We start from the raw sequence: 21,619 nt of genomic DNA on the forward strand, positions 1-21,619 counted from the left end.
CTATTTGCAGGTAGCGAACATCCTGAAATTGCACGAGCTTTTACCCAATATACTCATCATAGAAACCTGTCCGTACTTTACTTGGTGCAGAATGTGTTTCACCAAGGTAAAAATAGCCGTACCATTAGTTTGAACGCCAATTACATGGTTTTGTTCAAAAACTCTAGAGACAAACTACAAATTAACACTCTAGCTCAGCAGATGTACCCGGGAAGGAAATCCTACTTTATGGAGAGCTATGAGGACGCTACCAAAGCGCCATTTTCTTATTTAATCGTGGATTTAAAAGAAAATACGACAGAACACCTGAGGCTCCGAACCGGCCTGTTCCCGTGGGGGTGTCCGGCTGCTTACATTCCTAAAAAGTAACCGCTATGTCTCTGCGTTTAAAAAGAAACCTGCCCCTCTTGAGATGCCTAGTTGGGGCTACAGCTAAAGAACGGAAGGCCATCTTGGGTCACTGTTCTTCAGATCTCATATTAACCCTATGTGAGACTGCTTTGAATCTTCTCAAAGGGCGCATTCCACTCACCCTGACCCAATTCAAAAAATTAAAGAGACAAAAGACCGTGATCAAACTCTTTGCCAATAAAAGAGCCAGTCTTCAAAAGAAAAGACATAGCCTACAACAGTCTGGGGGTTTTCTTCTGCCGTTGTTAACTATTGTGACGACCCTCCCACTCTGTCTGCCGTATTCTCTCTCTTTGTTCTTGTTCCTTATTAGGATGCCGGTGGGCGGAGTTGGGAGGGTCGTCAGCTACATGGGAAACACCTCACCTGGGCCCGAGTGTGTCCCAGGATAAAGGCACCTCTTCCACATTCATTGGGGAGACTCTCTCCATGCAGACACCTTGTTGTTTTTGGTTGTTTGCTTTGGCACCCTTCAACACCCTGCATGATTACATTTATGCATGCAAACACTCACTTACGCTACTGATTACACACACCATTGTTAATTACTTAGTTTACTTTATTTAATAAATATATATTTTGATACTCCTTGTCTCCAAGTTGTCTCCCTTTTGTTGTGAACTCTGAGCCGGTTCGTAACAAGTGGGGGCTCATCCGGGATTTTGAACGTCTTGTGTTTGGGAGAAAACGTGGAGGTGATGTTAAATTCTGTAGGTGCTTTGTTTGTATGTTAGTTTGAGTTTGGTGCTCAGTACTAGTTGCCTTTGTTTGTTTGATTTGTGTGCTGCGTCAGACAGAGTACAATGGTTAGTTTCCAGGCCCCTGCCCAGCCTGGAAACTCTTGTTCTACTCGCTGTTGGGACATCGGTCTGAGGTGAGTGCAATCAGCTGTGTACCTCAGTGGGAGATTTGGATAGGGTAGTGATACTTGCTACCCGGAGCTATAGCCTTTTTCCCCTGATAGGCTTAGCGACGTGTTTCATTTTGGAATATGTTGGGCATGGTTAATGTTTGTTATATTTGTGTGGTGTCTGTGGACTGAGCAGTTGTCTCAGGAGCACATCCGTGGCTTGGTGGAATCTGCCAGCGTGCTGGGGGGTTACTTCCTTGCCAGCGAGCTACAGTGCATAATTACCCACCGCAAATCTGCATGAAGACTAGGGTTGAGTTATTGTAGGTTTTGGGGAAGCTCCATTTCTCATCTCTTTTCTGTGGTGCCCGGTGTGATTGTATTTTCTCTTGTTGTGGTCTGGTGTGCTCAGCAGAGGCGTTGGCGTGACTATGAAGCGTTGGCGTGACTATGAAGCGTTGGTGTGACGATGAAGCGTTGGCGTGACTATGAAGCGTTGGCGTGACTATGAAGCTTTGGAGTGACTATGAAGCGTTGGAGTGACTATGAAGCATTGGCGTGACTATGAAGCGTTGGCGTGACAATGAAGCGTTGGAGTGACTATGAAGCGTTGAGGAGTGACTGAACCGTTGGGAGATGTTGTTTGCGTTTGTAGCTGATGCGGTCTCTTGTGTGCCCTGTTCCTGAGTGTTATGTGACTGACCATTGTTTGGTTTTTGTCATGTTCTAACTTTCCTGTCTGTTACCTCCTGGTCTTGTGTTCTTCTTTCCTTCTTTCCTCTCTGGTGGGCGGAGTTGGGAGGGTCGTCAGCTACATGGGAAACACCTGGGCCCGGGTGTGTCCCAGGATAAAGCCACCTCTTCCACATTCATTGGGGAGACTCTCTCCATGCAGACACCTTGTTGTTTTTGGTTGTGCTAGTTGTGGCTTTTTGGTTGTTTGCTTTGGCACCCTTCAACACCCTGCATTATTACATTTATGCATGCCAACACTCACTTACACTACTGATTACACATACCATTGTTAATTACTTAGTTTACTTTATTTAATAAATATATATTTTGATACTCCTTGTCTCCACGTTGTCTCCCTTTTGTTGTGAACTCTGAGCCGGTTCGTAACACTATAGCTGTGCCCTTCACCACCAGCCTTATTGCTGCCATACGTGGGGGTTGAACACATAGTGTGATGGCAAATAAAATGTACTTGGTGCCTCAACAAGAGTTGGATAGACTAAAAAACAAATGCAGGGTCCTGAAAATATCAGCCAAACAGCTGAAAATGATTTGGATACGGCCATGAAGGATATTTTGAACCGAAAAGGATTGGACCCCTATGATAAGGTCCAAAAATACACAAACCTTTTGCAAAGGTATTTGGCCTTGGTAAAACAAGGTGAGAGAGATACCAACCATTTAACGCTTTCCCTACCGGAGCCTTTAAAAGATGACGCGCCTAGAGAGAGCCAAGCCCCTGTAATGCCTCTACCTGCGATCTTACTGGCTGAAGATCAAATGCGTGAAGATAATGACATGTTGACACATGTTCCGGCACGTAACAGGAAAAATGTTAGATACATTATGAACAAGATAAAAGACTCAAAGGGGACCGCTACTTGGAATGACAAAGGATAGTTTATCCTGTTAAGGGTTCACATATGCTTGACTTTCTTAAAAGTACCACGGCAGCCCACAAGGTTGCTGATTACCGAAGACCTCCAGGGTGGCGTCAGTTTCTTAAAGCCCTGGCAATCCTCAACATTCCCCTCTCGGGGGTACCCAACAGATTCAAGCTTTAAAACAAAAACCTTCACCGAGCTACAGCACCCCTAAAGATGTCCCAACAACCCCTCCCCCCTATGAAGTGCATGATGATGACTCATTTACCTCCATGAATGCCTCCGGACCTTTTCCTAATCCCGATCTCTCGGGGTGGTTCGACTTTTGAATGACTTTTGAATGACTATGATTAAATTCAATACATTTTATTAGAAAAATTAAGCAATTTAACATTTGTGGCATTCTTGAAACATTTGACGTGAGCATACACCTTGATTACACGGTCTTAAAGGACACATATTTGAACACTTGATATTTTCTAACAAAACAAGCTACAACTTTATCATTACTTCTTAAATCATCATTATAAAGAGACGTAACATCTTCAAAAGAAACTCCACGGGCTCTTTGACATAGGTAGAATACACAGTGTTGACCACATGAGTGGAAAGGTTATCTTGCACTTGTTTGATGCTGTAGTAGATCTTTGATCCGTTTTTGGTCAAAAATTCTTTAATAGATTTGGGGAAATGTGAAAAACCGGGGGGAAAGCCGTAGGAATCAAAAAAAGTTGAGATTTTTCTTCCTCCTTCATCTTCTAAGGTCACAGCTAGCCAATGTTCACCAGCCATGTGTTTAGGATGGGTATTGACAATAAACATGGCCGGCCACTCAGGCCATTTCTCAATAGGTAATTCATCACAAGCCCACACTTCATAAAATTGTTTTCCAATCAAGCGGGTCATGAGCCCTTCCAACTCTTGGGTATTCATGTCTTTGCTCAACGATCCTTAATAATAATCCACTAAGACCTGTCTTCGGGCATTCACTTCCAAGATCGAATCAGAGCATGCATAAACAATCATGCTAACTGTACAGGCTAAAGGTGTACGAAAACGCATTTCCAGCCTGAGGTTAACTTGGGACACCACTGACAGATTTCCTGAGGTGTCATCATCAGGGGATAAATTGAAAGCATACAATGTGTAACCCTCTGCAAAATAATTTCTGTCAATAGGTAAAGAGAGATCTTTTAGATGCCTCCCGGTAGCCAGGAATAGATTGTAAAATTCTCGCACAGATATGTTGTTATTAAATTGCGGTTGGAAAGCCTTAGCAGGGACCTGACGCCCGTCCTGACAGAGAGCTACATACTCTGCATTGAAGTGTTGAAAATTAAATGGGTTTTTATGTAAGCTGCCCGTATTAGAGGCGTGATCAACCAAACCTATAACCACATAGCGGGGTAAAGGGCCTAGAAAAAGGTTTTCTTGACTGCAGATTCTACTGCCCACAGGTATGCTAAAGGTTTTCATGGTAATTCTTTGGAGACGGTAAAGGGCATTTCCTTTCATCAAAGCCTGTGTGTGACCCAGACGAACTGCCGGAGATACAGACACTTTTTTAATAAAAAGCGTTGCCACCAACACTTTTAAACTAAAGTCACCGTCTTGGGCAGACATCAGACAAAACTCATCCTTGGCCCTGGTTAATTTTAGTCTTAAATCAACCGAATTTAAGAGTAAACGTTCTTGAAAGAAAATGTCAGAGTGTATAGGCCCTAGCAGATGAAACTCTCGAGATTCGGCACAGTAGCGAGCGCGTGCCTCCAGTCCTTTGTTTGCACCGGTGGAAGGGTCTATCAATTCCATAGACTCCTGCAGTATCCTTGCTAAACAGCCCGGCGCTGAATTGTGTCTTGAGAGTGTCTTCGGAGTAGTTGAGTAAACACTCCATGATGGCCCTTTAGGGGTATGTGGCACTGCTTTGACTGATTAGGCGTTCACCCAAAGTCACATTCACTTGGGAGAAGATGGTGGCCAAGGGGTAATTAATGAGACTCACTTTGGCATCATCTGCAATATTAGTACCATCTCTTTTGGTCACTTTTAGACGTAAATGCAGCAAGGTGTTGTTGAGGTCCAGATAGTTGTCACCATGGCCTGGTATGAAAAATTCTATAGGACCGTTGTCGGTAATGGCAGAGAGTGGGGCTATCTCCACATAACTGGACCTATCTATTGAATGTTGGGTTAAGGGGGCCGTGAAAAGATCGAGCTCTGTCTTTATAGCGTCAGAGGACATGCGGTGTAAATGAGCCATGTTTCTTGGTTCTTTTAGAAAATCCTTCCGAGTATTATTTTTGTCGTTTTGGTGCAGACCTCCTCCCTTTACCACGTCTTTGACTTACTGAGTTTCTTCTAACGGTTAACCTCCGCTTTTTAGGGGCTGGCCTGCGTCTTACACCTGGAGGTCTCTTTTTTGGTCTTCGAGACAACATCATAAGCCCGGAGCCTTCTTGATGCTCGGCATCTGGTGACGCCCTTCGGGTCATAGCATTGGCTACAACCTCACTTACTATATTTTTAGCAGCTGATTTTAAATGTGGTTTGGCTATGCTGAGGCCTCTCTTCATAAACGGTAAAACCATCCTAAAGAGGTTACGAAATATACCGCCTATCCCCGAACCGTACATGGTCGGGGATCCATGATAGCCGGGTAACCCATTACCCACTTGATCAACATAGTATGAGACATAGCGGTTAGGGTCGAGACGGTGGTTGTGTTCCATAACCATTTTAATTTATTTGTATTATGTTTATTAAAAAAAATATATAATAATAATAATAATATATATATATATATAAAATACTAATAATATATTATATATGTAGAGAGGCTTTGGAGGGCCTAAAATGGAGTTTTACAATCGTTTTACCATAAGTAAATTTGATGTTTTCGTTCTGATCCGTTTTAAGCTCAACCAGAATGTTTTCAATATATTTCTTGCTTACAGGTACATAGTGTGGCTTGTCGTAGGTGACAGTGACTATCCCTCCATCCTTTCCCTCTATATGAACTGTTCTCAGGAGGGGCACACAACTGTCTCCTACCCTCTGATATGATATGATGTCGGTATACACAAATATGTTGTAAAACCCTGCATGTATATCCGCAGGGAATGGGGATAATTTATCTTTCACGTACGTCCATTTATTGGGAACCATCCCCAACATGTATGCTAAATTACCGGTGGTCTTTATACCCCTATCCGCAGCCCCTGAGATTTGTTTACGTTTATGAATAGGGTTGTAGCTCAAGAGTATTTCCGTATTGTTCTGGGTTAGGAGTTCATTCAACTCTGAGACGATCCTGTCGACAGTTCTATAGAACACTTTTTTAATCTTTATAAATTTTGCAGGTTCCGATATCTTTTTACAATAAAAATCCCAGTCCTTATCTTTGATATTATACCAACTATGGGGGTATGTAATCTCGCTGAGACCTACTTCCCAGGCCTCTGATAACTCTATAGGCTTTGGAAAATTGGTTGTATAATTCGAACTTTGGTTATTCCTATATATATGTGCAGACGCATTACTGGGGAGGGTCAGGTAGAAGCCCCTGTGTACCATGATGCACTCCTGTGTACACGCGAATGATGTTGTATTTATCATGCATGAGGGTTTAAGTTAACCCCCGATGCCTGCTCTAAAACCCAACTGTTGAACTTTTGGTGCCAGTTTTTCCAACGGACCAACACCCATTTTCACCCTTTTCTCTCTCATGATCTAGAATCTCCTCCACATGAAAGACTTTGTCTTTACCCATCTGTACCTTCTGTAGTTCCTTCTCATAAAATGATCCCGCTATAAGCTCCCCGTCATAATCTTTTAACTTGTAGACGGGGTATGCGCGGTAGACATTCGGTAACGGTGAACAACTCATCGCTGTAACCTTGCTCATATTTTTTGTCGAAAACACCCCTCAACTTGGATATACGTACCAAGTCCCCCACTAGGAATTTAAAATCTATTTTGTTCTTACTGCGAAGGGGGAACAAACCATACAGATTTTTAAAGACTTGAAAAGAGTTTTCAGAAGAGACCTCTGAGGGCTTCATCCTTATACTCTTATAGTAGCTGTAGTTGTAACCCTTTACTAAATCTGAACTATATCGATATATCTATGCGTGTTGTGAGCTGTACAATATCTCCACATCCGCTCCTTCAGAGTTCTGTTAAAGCTTTCAACAACTGAAGCTTTCAAATCCGAGCCTGTGGCAAAATGTACTATATTCTGCTTCTTCATGAGTTTCTGAAAAGCATTATAAAAAAATTATTTCCCTCCATCAGTCTGCACTTTCTTGGGGACTCCTCCTTCCTTCAAGATAGAGTCAAAGGCCCTGGTCACCTCTGCCCCGCTCTTATTTTTTAAGACCCTTACAAATGCCATTTTAGAGAAAATATCTATAACCGTTAGCATGTATCGATTCCCATCATATTTTTTTTTGCAAGGGCCTGCATGTCACATAGATCCGCCTGAAACTGGGACAAGGGATGAGTAGAAAAAACTACATTTCTTGGAAATTGTTTTCGTACAGGTTTATGCAGAGTATAAGCATCCTGCTCAACTAACCACTCATTCACTTGAGCAATGCATAACCGGCTACCTGTTCCTTCGGCTATAGCTCTCTGTAAACGCTCCTTACCCCCATAAGACCCAGAGTTAGAGGGGGTGTAATACACGTTTTTCAACATCTGCTCCGCCATCCTTCCTGCCTCTCTGAGGTACAATAACGTTAATAAGCCACTTTCAAATAACGACAACATTTCATTTTCATTTTGTATTTTTATTTTTGCAAACATCAAGTATTACGTATACAGGCAATTCAGGATTCGTTGCAGCATACTTGTCCCCATTTTCTCAACGATACTTGTCCCCATTTTCTCAAGCATGCAACACCCTGTATATTTGGTTTAGATTTACAGGCTTGTGTCGCTGAATTTTTAAAACACACACATCCACTATATAAGTATATAAACATCAAATATGATACATGTTACAATTAAACAGTGTTTCAAACAAATAAAATAAAATCTTAGACAAGGTTGTTTCTAGTTCTTCAGAATCATCCACAAGACGGGAGACCAGTTGTGTCCATTGCATACTCTCGCCCGTATGTCGTACATGATTCATGATTTGCTCCATTTTTAGCACACGCTCTATATTAGCCCATGTATTATGGGTTGTGTAGAACGATACATTGTTCACTTTATTTTCAATAATTTGATGCATCACATTTGTTCTCTCAAAAGAAAAAACGTATTTATTCTCTCTAACATCGTATGTATATAGTTCCCCATTGCTTTGCATCTAAATAACAAATAGGTATTGTCACTCGTTCTCTTGGGTTTTGTTGAGCCAGAAAGTCATCACATCATCCACCACAGCTTCCCGGTATTTGTTGTCGTCCACCAGGGTTTGTCGGATTTCTTTGAGTTTCTTGTGGATGTAGATCGCCTTCTTCAGTTCATGTAGGAAAGCCTCAGTTACCCCGTAAACTCTGTGAATAGACGGCACAAGACCCATAGACTCCAGGGCTCTGACCAGCGCAGGTATAAACCTGCAGGACCACAGTCTTTTCATCAGCTCCTCAAAATGGTTGAAGAAGTAGTATCTTGGGGGCTCGTATAAACACGGATGCCGGCGCTGGCTGGGGTGATTGATCTCACAACCGATGCATTTTTCACGTATATACTCCCCAATCACCACGTTTAAAAGTGTGGCTACAGAGGCCTTGATGGTGTCCACAAAAATAGTACTGACCACCCCATCAAACACATCCTCAGGCTGTGTACATGTAGGGGGTGTCGGGGGTCTTGGCTGGGGGGATAGAATGGTTGGCTGCGAGGCATAGAGTGCTTAGGGTCTGGCCCCCATGACGTATCGGGGTCCTGGTATGTTGTAGGAATATCCAGGGTATGTGCTGAAATGAAGAACCGGAGGCTTTAAGGGACCTCCTTTTATTGTTGAACCAGTCCTTTGGGGGTCAGGGCGTGGTTAACGCAGCCGTTTCTTCGGGGGCTGACCCTTCTGAGGATGACCCTTCTTGGGGTTCCTTTGAATCATAATCCTCAGGATTCGTATATATAATCCACTTCCTTAGCCGAGCAATGCTCTGCCACTGTTGGCTTTGTACAAAAAGAATGTCCAACAACTCTAACATTTTCAATTCCATTAGATCCCAACTTTTAAAAGGAATAAGCATGCGCAACCTGAAATCCCCAGTCAGGCCACCATCACGAATGTTTTGGTTGCGGGTTTCCTCGTTGCTGATATAGAACTCCACGCAGCCACAAGGAAGTCCATTCTTTCTCTGTATTTTCACCCTGTGAAATACTCTTCCTGAGGAGTCTGGGGTACCTTCCCAACGGGTCTCGTAGCCCGTGAACAAGCTATACCCCTTTGTGATAACTCTCAGTTCGGGACACACAACCTTGCAAAAAATCGACCAGTCTTCAACCCCGTAGTCCACTCCTAAAGTCGGGTCTGTATATTCTCCACCTTCGGCTACGGTATAGAGTTTCACTCTACGGACCTGGTAATCAAACTGATACCCCCAGTGCTGTCTATTAGACATCATCACTTGATCTTTCAGTGCAGTTGCGGGCGGTATTTGGGTTCTATACACACATAGAAACCGCTTTTTTGGCGCATCGTATATTGTTGCTTTATACTGGGCCTTTTCTCTATGTTTCAGCCACGGTCCTGCTTCCGTTGTTACGGTCATCACTGCTTTACCAAAATCCATATTTATTTTTAAAATCTTGTTTAGTGTTCTGGGGCCACATGTGTTGTTCTGGGTCTTATTTATAAGTCGTGTGCCTCCAACACAATCCTCCCCCGGACATTCCTATTTTATAGACAACAACCCTAAGAGCAATAAAATAGGTGGGGTGTGGGGCCATCCTCTTTGAAATGTTCAAACACAACCCCCCAGTTCAACGAGGTCCCTACACATCAATCATCATGACAACTTCAAAGGAATAGATGCAATATAGATATAAATAACACACACTCTAACACGTGACAGAACAGGATGCAACTATATGGCCCTAACCACGTGACACCTTCCCGCCAGGATGTCCTGACCAGATGCCCTTATTTGGGCATGTACGCGCCATCCGGACAAAGGGTCATAAATCACGATTTTGACCGATGCCGTCTACTTTATTCTCTCTCTAAGGGCATTCAGAGACTTGTCCAGAAGCCACTCCTGCATGGTCTTGGCTGTGTGCTTAGGGTTGTTGTCCTGTTGGAAGGTGAACCTTCACCCCGGTTTGAGGTCCTTAACGCTCTGGAAAAGGTTTTCATCAAGATCTCTCTGTACTTTGCTCCTTTCATCTTTCCCTCGATCCTGACTAGTCTCCCAGTCCCTGCCACTGAAAAACGTCCCCACAGCATGATGCTGCCACCACCTGGTGCCAGGTTTCATCCAGATGTGACGTTTGACATTCAGGCCAAAGTGTTCAATCTTGGTTTCATCATACCAGAGAATCTTGTTTCCTTTAGGTGCCTTTTGGAAAACTCCAAGCGGGCTGTGAAGTACCTTTTACTGAGGAGTGGCTTCCATCTGGCCACTACCATAAAGGCCTTACTGCTGGAGTGCTGCAGAGATGGTTGTCCTTCTGGAAGGTTCTCCCATCTCCACAGAGGAACCTCTTGAGCTCTGTCAAAAGTGACCATTGGATTCTTGGTCACCTCCCTGACCAAGGCCCTTCTCCCCCGATTGCTCAGTTTGGCCGTGCAACCAGGTCTAGGAAGAGTATTGGTGGTTCCAAACTTCTTCCATTTAAGAATGATGGAGGCCACTGTGTTCTTGGGGACCTTCAATGCTGCAGACATTTTTTTTACACTTCCCCAGATCTGTGCCTCGACACAATCCTGTCTCGGAGCTCTACGGACAATTCCTTCGACCTCATGGCTTGGTTTATGCTCTGACATGCTCTGTCAACTGTGTGACATTAAATAGACAGGTGTGTGCCTTTCCAAATCATGTCCAATCAATTGAATTTGATGTCAGGAGATATCAGACTATTTCTGACATGAATATGTCACTTTGATTTGTCTTGCCTTCCAGGTCACCTACTTGGTCATTTTGTAAATATATATTATTTTCTGGAACTTCTAAACTCAGCAAAAAAAGAAACGTCCCTTTTTCAGGACCCTGTCTTTCAAAGATAATTCGTAAAAATCCAAATAACTTCACAGATCTTCATTGTAAAGGGTTTAAACACTGTTTTCCATGACACTAACAGCTTACAGACAGTAGTCAATTAAGGTCACAGTTATGAAAACTTAGGACACTAAAGAGGCCTTTCTACGGACTCTGAAAAACACCAAAAGAAAGATGCCCAGGGTCCCTGCTCATCTGCGTGAATGTGCCTTAGGCATGCTGCAAGAAGGCATGAGGACTGCAGACGGAGCCAGGGCAATAAATTGCAATGTCCGTACTGTAAGACGCCTAAGACAGCGCGACAGGGAGACAGGGCGGACAGCTGATCATCCTCGCAGTGACAGATCATGTGTAACAACACCTGCACAGGATCGGTACATCTGAACATCACACCTGCGGGACAAGTACAGGATGTCAACAAAAACTGCCCGAGTTACACCAGGAACGCACAATCCCTCCATCAGTGCTCAGACTGTCCGCAATAGGCTGAGAGAGGCTGGACTGAGGGTTTGTAGGCCTGTTGTAAGGCAGGTCCTCACCAGACATCACTGGCAACAATGTCGCCTATGGGCACAAACCCACCGTCACTGGACCAGACAGGACTGGCAAAAAGTGCTCTTCACTGACGTGTTTTGTCTCACCAGGGGTGATGGTCGGATTCGCGTTTATCATCAAAGGAATGAGCGTTACACCGAGGCCTGTACTCTGGAGCGGGATCGATTTGGAGGGTCCGTCATGGTCTGGGGTGGTGTGTCACAGCATCATCGGACTGAGCTTGTTGTCATTGCAGGAAATCTCAATGCTGTGCGTTACAGGGAAGACATCCTCCTCCCTCATGTGGTACTCTTCCTGCAGGCTCATCCTGACATGACCCTCCAGCATGACAATTCCACCAGCCATACTGCTCGATCTGTGTGCGATTTTCTGCAAGACAGGAATGTCAGTGTTCTGCCATGGTCAGCGAAGAGCCCGGATCTCAATCCCATTGAGCACGTCTGGGACCTGTTGGATCGGAGGGTGAGGGCTAGGGCCATTCCCCCCAGAAATGTCTGGGAACTTGCAGGTGCCTAGGTGGAAGAGTGGGGTAACATCTCACAGCAAGAACTGACAAATCTGGTGCAGTCCATGAGGAGGAGATGCACTGCAGTACTTACATTTACATTTAAGTCATTTAGCAGACGCTCTTATCCAGAGCGACTTACAAATTGGTGGATTCACCTTATGATATTCAGTGGAGGGGGGGGGTTAGAAGGATTACTTTATCCTATACTTAACTTCTCTAGGGCCAGTGGGACGATTTCGTCCCACCTACGTAACAGCCAGTGAAATCCCGTGGCGCGTTATTCAAATACCTTGGAAATGCTATTACTTCAATTTCTCAAACATATGACTATTTTACACAATTTTAAAGACAAGACTCTCGTTAATCTAACCACACTGTCCGATTTCAAAAAGGCTTTACAACGAAAGCAAAACATTAGATTATGTCAACAGAGTACCCAGCCAGAAATAATCAGACACCCATTTTTCAAGCTAGCATATAATGTCACAAAAAACAAAACCACAGCTAAATGCAGCACTAACCTTTGATGATCTTCATAAGATGACAACCCTAGGACATTATGTTATACAATACATGCATGTTTTGTTCAATCAAGTTCATATTTATATCAAAAACCAGCTTTTTACATTAGCATGTGACGTTCAGAACTAGCATACCCCCCGCAAACTTCTGGTGAATTTACTAAAAATGTACTAAATGACTCACGATAAACGTTCACAAAAAGCATAACAATTATTTTAAGAATTATAGATACAGAACTCCTCTATGCACTCGATATGTCCGATTTTAAAATAGCTTTTCGGTGAAAGCACATTTTGCAATATTCTAAGTAGATAGCCCGGCATCACAGGGCTAGCTATTTAGACACCCAGCAAGTTTAGCCTTCACCAAACTCCGATTTACTATTAGCAAAGTTTGATTACCTTTGGTGTTCTTCGTCAGAATGCACTGCCAGGACTTCTACTTCAATAACAAATGTTGGTTTGGTCCCAAATAATCCATAGTTATATCCAAACAGCGGCGTTTTGTTCGTGCGTTCAAGACACTATCCGAAAGGGTAAAGAAGGGTGACGAGCACGGCGCATTTCGTGACCAAGAAATTCTAAATATTCCATTACCGTACTTCGAAGCATGTCAACCGCTGTTTAAAATCAATTTTTATGCCATTTTTCTCGTAGAAAAGCGATAATATTCCGACTGGGAATCTGCGTTTAGGTAAAAAGACGAAAGAAAATAAAGCACGGGGTCAACTCGTGCACGCGCCTAAGCCCATTGTCCTCTGATCGGCCACTTGCAAATGTGTTTCAGCCTGGGGCTGCCTCGATATCATTCAGCTTTTTCCCAGGCTCTGAGAGCCTATGGGAGCCGTAGGAAGTGTCACGTTACAGCAAAGATCCTCAGTCTTCAATAAACAGAGACAAGAAGAACAAGATCTTGTCAGAGAGGGCACTTCCTGTAAGGAATCTTCTCAGGTTTTTGCCTGCCATATGAGTTCTGTTATACTCACAGACACCATTCAAACAGTTTTAGAAACTTTAGGGTGTTTTCTATCCAACGCCAATAATTATATGCATATTCTAGTTACTGGGCAGGAGTAGTAACCAGATTAAATCGGGTCTGTTTTTTATCCAGCCGTGTCAATACTGCCCCCTACCCCCAACAGGTTAATGCAGCTGGTGGCGACACCAGATACTGACTGTCACTTTTGATTTTGACCCCCCTTTTGTTCAGGGACACATTATTCAATTTCTGTTAGTCACATGTCTGTGGAACTTGTTCAGTTTATGTCTCAGTTGTTGAATCTTATGTTCATACAATATTTACACATGTTAAGTTTGCTGAAAATAAACGCAGTTGACAGTGAGAGGACGATTCTTTTTTTGCTATGTTTACATGTACCCATCTCATTGTTATTCAATTATTAGAGATGCACAAATTGCTTTTGCACCCACCATGCCTCATGTCCACAATGGTCATGTGAGGTGAAATGTGTATATTTTGGGATGTGATCTGTCAGTTTGTTTGTTTGACCTGACGAAGATCCCTTTCGGATCGAAACGTTGTCAATAAAGCAGTGAATTGGGAGCTTTAACAGTGTGCGGGCCTTCTTGTTCTATACTTGTATTCTTTATTATCCCAGCACCAATGTTTTTAAGGATGTGCGTATGACCACAAACTTTTCAATCAATTGAACTTACCACAGGTGTACTCCCATCAATTTGTAGAAACATCTAATAGATGATCAATGGAAACAGGATGCACCTGAGCTCAATTTTGAGTCTCATAGCAATGGGTATGAATACTTAGGTAAATAAGGTATTTCTGTTTTTTATATTTGTCATGTCGTTGGCCTGTGGGTAAGGTTTATGACCCCCCATAAATACCTTTCTCCCTTCCCCTCTCTCTCTGACCCTACTGAAGGACTTTTGAATAGCCTTTGTTAAATATAGAGAGTCTGGGAACATCAAACAAGTTGTTGGAAAGGAACCATATTTCGGTAATAGAACCAGTTGGAAATATGCATTGGAACTTAATGAGTATGGATGTCAGTTCGGTTGTCATCTGAAACATTATGACTGATGACAGGATGACATAAACTGTACCTGGGAAAGTCTACACATTCTAGTTATCAGAGTCCCATGGAATTGTTGTGCAATTTAAATGTTTGACATTGAAACTGTTTGTTAGGAGATTAAATGTAATTTTAGCTTCCAAATGAGAGAATTGGGTTTTCATAAGGAAAGAGCCCTGACCAATCAGTGGCCCGCCCCTGTGAAGAGACGGGTTATAAACGATGAAACACACCCTTCTCCCCTCGCCACTATATAAGTCAGTGACGAAAATGTAACCCCGAGTTCCGGTACATGAGGTCTGCAGCCTCTGCGTTAAAAGGACACACATGTCAAGTACAGAACTAAGCCAACCTCAGCGTTAGCTTTGGTTGCGAATGGTATGAACTTTGAACCCTTATTCACTGCAGAAGTAATACTTTCTAGCCGCTGAGTTAGCAGCGGCCGCTGTAGACGTGGGCTAGGAAAGGACGGACGGCGTATCCAGTCTAACAAACGACGAAGATACTACAACGTATCATTTTACCACCAGTGACATTCTTCTGAGGACAGGAAGATCTCTGTTGGCCAGCATCTATGACCAACCTACCGAAGCGCAGCTCAGAGTAAATATTTATTGCATTTTCCTTTTCCAAATGGGCGGTAATTTAGAATGCATACGATAATGTATTTACGATGGCATAGCAGCTTCTCCCTTTGTTACTCAGTCTTCCCGCTCTTTCATTCAAGCCCAACCCCCTCTCTTTGTGTAACAAGCCGCCATGCCGGTTTAGCCCACTAGGGCACATTCTATCATTTCCTTGTAACCATATATGTTTGTTTTGCATTTCTGTGAATTATTTAGTTAGTAAATAAATAATTACACCCAATTCTGTATTGCTGATTCAACTTGTTAGCCAGGGTTCGTGAAGATAACCAAGAATTAACAACTTTCATTATGAGACTGAAAATAAGATGAGGATTAACATTGACGGCTATCGATGTAAAATATTACTAAGTCTTTAAGAGTTTATTCGGAAGATAACGGCTCTATAAACACTCTTCCGTGGTGTCCCGACTTTCTAGTTAATTACATTTACATGATTAGCTAATCAGGTGATATTAATTACAGAGAAAGGATTTTATAGGATAGCATGTCATATCACTTAATCCGGCATAGCCAAAGACACAACATATTTAATAAATCTGCCAAAATTTCAAAAAATCTGTTTTTGCTTTGTCATTATGGGGTATTGTGTGTGGATTGATGTTTATTCAATTTTTCTAATCCATTTTAGAATTTTTTAATTTTTTAATTTTATTTCACCTTTATTTAACCAGGTAGGCAAGCTGAGAACAAGTTCTCATTTACAATTGCGACCTGGCCAAGATAAAGCAAAGCAGTTCGACAACATAGAAAAACACAGAGTTACACATGGAGTAAAACAACATACAATCAATGATGCAGTAGAAAAAAAAATATAAGACTATATACAATGTGAGCAAATGATGTGAGATAAGGGAGGTAAAGGCAAAAAAGGCCATGGTGGCAAAGTAAATACAGTATAGCAAGTAAAACACTGGAATGGTAGATTTGTAGTTTGAAGAAAGTTCAAAGTTAAAATATAAATAATATGGTGCAAAGGAGCAAAATAAATAAATAAATACAGTAGGGGAAGGGGTAGTAGTTTGGGCTAAATTATAGATGGGCTATGTACAGGTGCAGTGATCTGGGAGCTGCTCCGATAGCTGGTGCTTAAAGCTAGTGAGGGAGATAAGTGTTTCCAGTTTCAGAGATTTTTGTAGTTCGTTCCAGTCATTGGCAGCAGAGAACTGGAAGGAGAGACGGCCAAAGGAGGAATTGGCTTTGGGGGTGACCAGTAAGATATACCTGCTGGAGCACGTGCCACAGGTGGGTGCTGCTATGGTGACCAGTGAGCGGAGATAAGGGGGGACTTTACCTAGCAGGGTCTTGTAGATGGCCTGGAGCCAATGTGTTTGGCGACGATTATGAAGCGAAGGCCAGCCAACGAGAGCGTACAGGTCACAGTGGTGGGTAGTATATGGGGCTTTGGTGACAAAACGGATGGCACTGTGATAGACTGCATCCAGCTTGTTGAGTAGGGTATTGGAGGCTATTTTGTAAATGACATCGCCGAAGTCGAGGATTGGTAGGATGGTCAGTTTTACGAGGGTATGTTTGGCAGCATGAGTGAAGGATGCTTTGTTGCGAAATAGGAAGCCAATTCTAGATTTAACTTTGGATTGGAGATGATTGATGTGAGTCTGGAAGGAGAGTTTACAGTCTAACCAGACACCTAGGTATTTGTAGTTGTCCACAAATTCTAAGTCAGAACCGTCCAGAGAAGTGATGCTGGACAGGCGGGCAGGTGCAGGCAGCGATCGGTTGAAGAGCATGCATTTAGTTTTACTTGTGTTTAGGAGCAGTTGGAGACCACGGAAGGAGAGTTGAATGGCATTGAAGCTCGTCTGGAGGGTTGTTAACACAGTGTCCAAAGAAGGGCCAGAAGTATACAGAATGGTGTCATCTGCGTAGAGGAGGATCAGAGATTCACCAGCAGCAAGAGCGACATCATTGATGTATACAGAGAAAAGAGTTGGCCCAAGAATTGAACCCTGTGGTACCCCCATAGAGACTGCCAGAGGTCCGGACAGCAGGCCCTCCGATTTGACACACTGAACTCTGTCAGAGAAGTAGTTGGTGAACCAGGCAACGCAATCGTTTGAGAAACCAAGGCTACTGAGTCTGCCGATGAGGATGTGGTGATTAACAGAGTCAAAAGCTTTGGCCAGGTCAATGAAAACGGCAGCACAGTATTGTTTCTTATTGATGGCGGTTATGATGTCGTTTAGGACCTTGAGCGTGGCTGAGGTGCACCCATGACCAGCTCTGAAACCAGATTGCATAGCGGAGAGGGTGCGGTGGGATTCGAAATGGTCGGTAATCTGTTTGTTGACTTGGCTTTCGAAGACCTTAGAAAGGCAGAGTAGGATGGATATAGGTCTGTAGCAATTTGGGTCAAGAATAAGGCTGTATGTAACGTAACAAAATGTGGAAAAAGTCAAGGGGTCTGAATACTTTACAAATACACTGTATATATTATTAGGTACCGTTCACGGAAATGGATGGCTCCTACACACACTGAGTCACGTGGCTGTAGCTTGCTAAATAAAGTAGGCAGACAGGCTTCAAGGCATCCAGTTACTGTTCGATTGAAGGTTAGAATTGACTAAATGAGTGACCTAAGCAACTTTGACCATGGTATGATTGTTGGTGCCAGGCGTTCCGGTTCCAGTATCTCAGAAACGGCCACCCTCCTGGGCTTTTCATGCACAACAGTGTCTAGGGTTTACCGAGAATGGGGCGACAAACAAAAAACATCCAGTCAGCAGCAGTCCTGTGGGCGAAAACAGCTTGTTGATGAGACAGGTCGAAGGAGAATGGCAAGAATTGTGCAATCTAACACGGGCCACAAACAGGCAAATAACAACACAGTACAACAGTGGTGTGCATAACGGCATCTCGGAACGCACAGCTGGTCAGTCCTTGTCACGGATGGGCTATTGGAGCAGACGACCACACCAGGATCCACTCCTATCAGCTAAAAACAAGAAGAAGTGGCTTCAGTGGACACGCGATCACCAACACTGGACAATTGAGGAGTGGAAAAACATTGCCAGGTCAGACGAATCCCAGTTCCTGTTGGGTCATGCTGATGGCAGAGTCAGGATTTGGCGTAAGCAGCATGAGTCCATGGACCCATCCTGCCTGGTGTCACCTGTACAGGCTGGTGGCGGTGGTGTACCACCAGCCAATCTGCAGCAACTGCCTGATGCCATCGCGTCAGCATGGACCCACATCCCTATGGAACGTTTCCTATTTGTAGAATCCATGCCCCTAAGAATTCAGGCTGTTCTGGCGGCAAGGGTTGTCGACACGGTACTAGATGGTATTAGATGTATTTAATAAACTAGCCGGTTGGTCTATAGACAAACTGATTGGCTACAGAGATTTTCCAGAGCTGTTAGGATTCCTGAGGCAGTGGAAAATCCATAGAATTAGAAGTGGTTGGAGTCGTAATGTAAGGACCGACGCTGGAGAAGAGAAGAGGGAGGAAGAGTGGGAGCAGGCGTGACAGGAATACCCCTCTAATTCTACGACTGCAGCATTACATGCCTGACAGTACCAGAACTGGGTTCAAATACATGTGTATTTGATTATTTGTTATGTAAATACTTGTTTTTTTCTGTAATTTTTTTCCAAACAGACCTGGATTCAAATGCATGGAATATTTTAATATTTCTATTTGAATATACACTTGTCTGTGTATTTGAGTATTTCTAAATACATTCCAATATTCAACTCCTTGTGTTTTTAAAGAAAATATATTGAAGTTCTTACTTCCAAATGTCTTTGAAAGTAATTGAAATACCCCAAATAGTATTTGAACCCAGGTCTAGACAGAACGACAGCCTCACCCATGTAGGCAATGATGAATAGCTGCAGAGGTTTTTGGATGAAATCCTACATTATGCAAATTAGGACATGGAAAGGGGTTTGACGTCCTATTTCCATGGCATTTGTCTTTGAATTTATTCAATGTAATTAGAGTTCTACAGTATTTCTAGCGTAAAACGCAAAGAAACAAGAGGGAAAGGCCTTTTTGCATGACAGAAAAACACAGGAGGATGACACAGTCTGCCAGACCTAGCTAGCCCCTGGCATGACACACACACACACACACACACACACACAAATACACAAATAAAGACAGACGGACGGACGGACAAATACATACACACAAATACACACAAATACACACAAATACACACAAATACACACAAATACAGACACATACAGACACACACACAAATACAGACACATACACAAACTCAAACACAAACACACACATACAGACATACGCATACACATAAATACACACACACACACAGCCCAGGGAACAGCAATTGTCCTTAGTCAACCCACACTGTCTCGTGGAGCTAAAATTCCTCCGCTTTCTTTTACTTCACTTCATTTTGCAGTTAGACTGCAGTTCCTTGGGCTGTGTGTGTGTGCGCGCGTGCATGCTTTCCCCTGGGACAGTGTCAGTCGATAGATGCACAGTGACAGGTCCTCTCTCTCAGCTCACTGTGTGTGGGTGTTGCTTGTGCCGTGTGTGTTACGGGTGCTGTGTGTGGGTGTTGCTTGTGCCATGTGTGTCTGTGACAGCAGCTGCAGAGGACAGACAAGCTTGAGGACAGACAGATGCACATACACACACACCACACACACAAAGACAAACATACACACAGTATATTGTTAGAAAACCACCTGGCTCATTAAAATCAGATTCAAACCAGATGTTAACTGAAAACATACGTTTTTTTTATTTTTGGAAAGAGACAAAAATCTAACAGAAATGTTATTTAAAATTGACTCTACGTGCAGCTTTCAATCTCCTTCCCCCGATGAAAGACTTATCTACTGTAACTTCTCCCTGGCGTCTGTGCGTGTGCGTTCGTTCGTGTGTGTGTGTGTTGGAGTGAGCTAAAGGAGTGGAGAGGTCTTTGTTTTTATGGTGCAGGTTCAGTCCAGTGCTCTTCATGACTAGTCTGTTCTCTCAGGGTGTTAAAAGGGATTTATCCTCCTGTGCTATTCCATTCCCCTGCAGGTACTTCAGTTCCTGATTCAGAAGACCTTAAATCACACACTCATGCATATGCACGAGCATGCACGCAGGGAATCGCACACACACACACTGCGCGTGAACACACACAAGGGCACGTGCACACACATGCACTTGCGCACACACAAGTCCCTGTATCACCCAGCCCTGTAAAGAGTAAATTAAACAGAAGTCCTTACAGTGGCCAGTTTATTTGTAGTGGTGGGTCAGAGGAGAAGAGTTCCCATCAACCTCTAACATACAAACACGCACACACACACTGATCTAAATATTTTTTAACATCATATTTCCATGCGTGTCACCCTACTGACTAACTCCCTTTAGCCATGTCTCTGGCTTTGATCTTAGCCCCGTTAGCCCTACACACTGTGTGTGTGTGTGTGTGTGTGTGTGTGTGTGTGTGTGTGTGTGTGTGTGTGTGTGTGTGTGTGTGCACGTGTGCGTGTGTGTTTGAGAATTACATCATGTTCAACTGTCGCATGTCCTCCCTCTCAGTGGATGACATGAAGAATCAGATAACTGTTATGTCCCCACCCCTTTACACTGATCTAGACCATTGATTTACAACACCACTTCAACCAGCCGACTCAATTGTGTGTGTGTGTGTGTGTGTGTGTGTGTGTGTGTGTGTGTGTGTGTGTGTGTGTGTGTGTGTGTGTGTGTGTGTGTGTGTGTGTGTGTGTGTGTGTGTGTGTGTGCGTGTTGCGTATGTCACAAAGTTGGTTTATTGAGTATAATAGGCTACACGAGTGATATAGGTGTCTTAACCCATACATAGCCACAGGAAGCAGGGATGCTGAGGGTGCTGCAGCACGCCCTGAAAAATCAGAATGCACTTGGCCTTTTACTAGTCCTGTATTAGTGGGCAATTTTTTTGTTTTATGTGATGTCGTACAATGTGTGTGAGTGATGAGGTCAGTGTCATGCCATTGTAGAACGCTCCTTTTCTCCCCCCCACTTCAGCCTCAACCCACCAATGTCACACGCAGACACACACACACACACACACACACACACACACACACACACACACACACACACACACACACACACACACACACACACACACACACACACACACACACGATGACAGAAATCAGTCAGGTTGCCAAACTGCCCGCTGTCACGGCAACCCCTGACATTTCCAATCATCAGGGAGAGAACATTATGAAAGGGCTGAAGAGAGAGAGGGGGAGGAGAGAGCGAGAGAGAAAGAGAGAGATATGTTTCCCATGCCAA

The 21,619-nt window shown here is 43.5% G+C and overlaps 1 protein-coding gene across 2 annotated transcripts in view; it reads left to right on the forward strand.

Annotated features, from left to right (window-relative positions):
- Nucleotides 1-21,619, forward strand: part of LOC106562596 (rabphilin-3A) — a 64,578-nt gene that overhangs the window by 27,792 nt on the left and 15,167 nt on the right. The window lies entirely within an intron of this gene.

The sequence above is a fragment of the Salmo salar genome, chromosome ssa01 (assembly GCF_905237065.1).
Source record: "Salmo salar chromosome ssa01, Ssal_v3.1, whole genome shotgun sequence".
Lineage (NCBI taxonomy): Eukaryota > Metazoa > Chordata > Actinopteri > Salmoniformes > Salmonidae > Salmo > Salmo salar.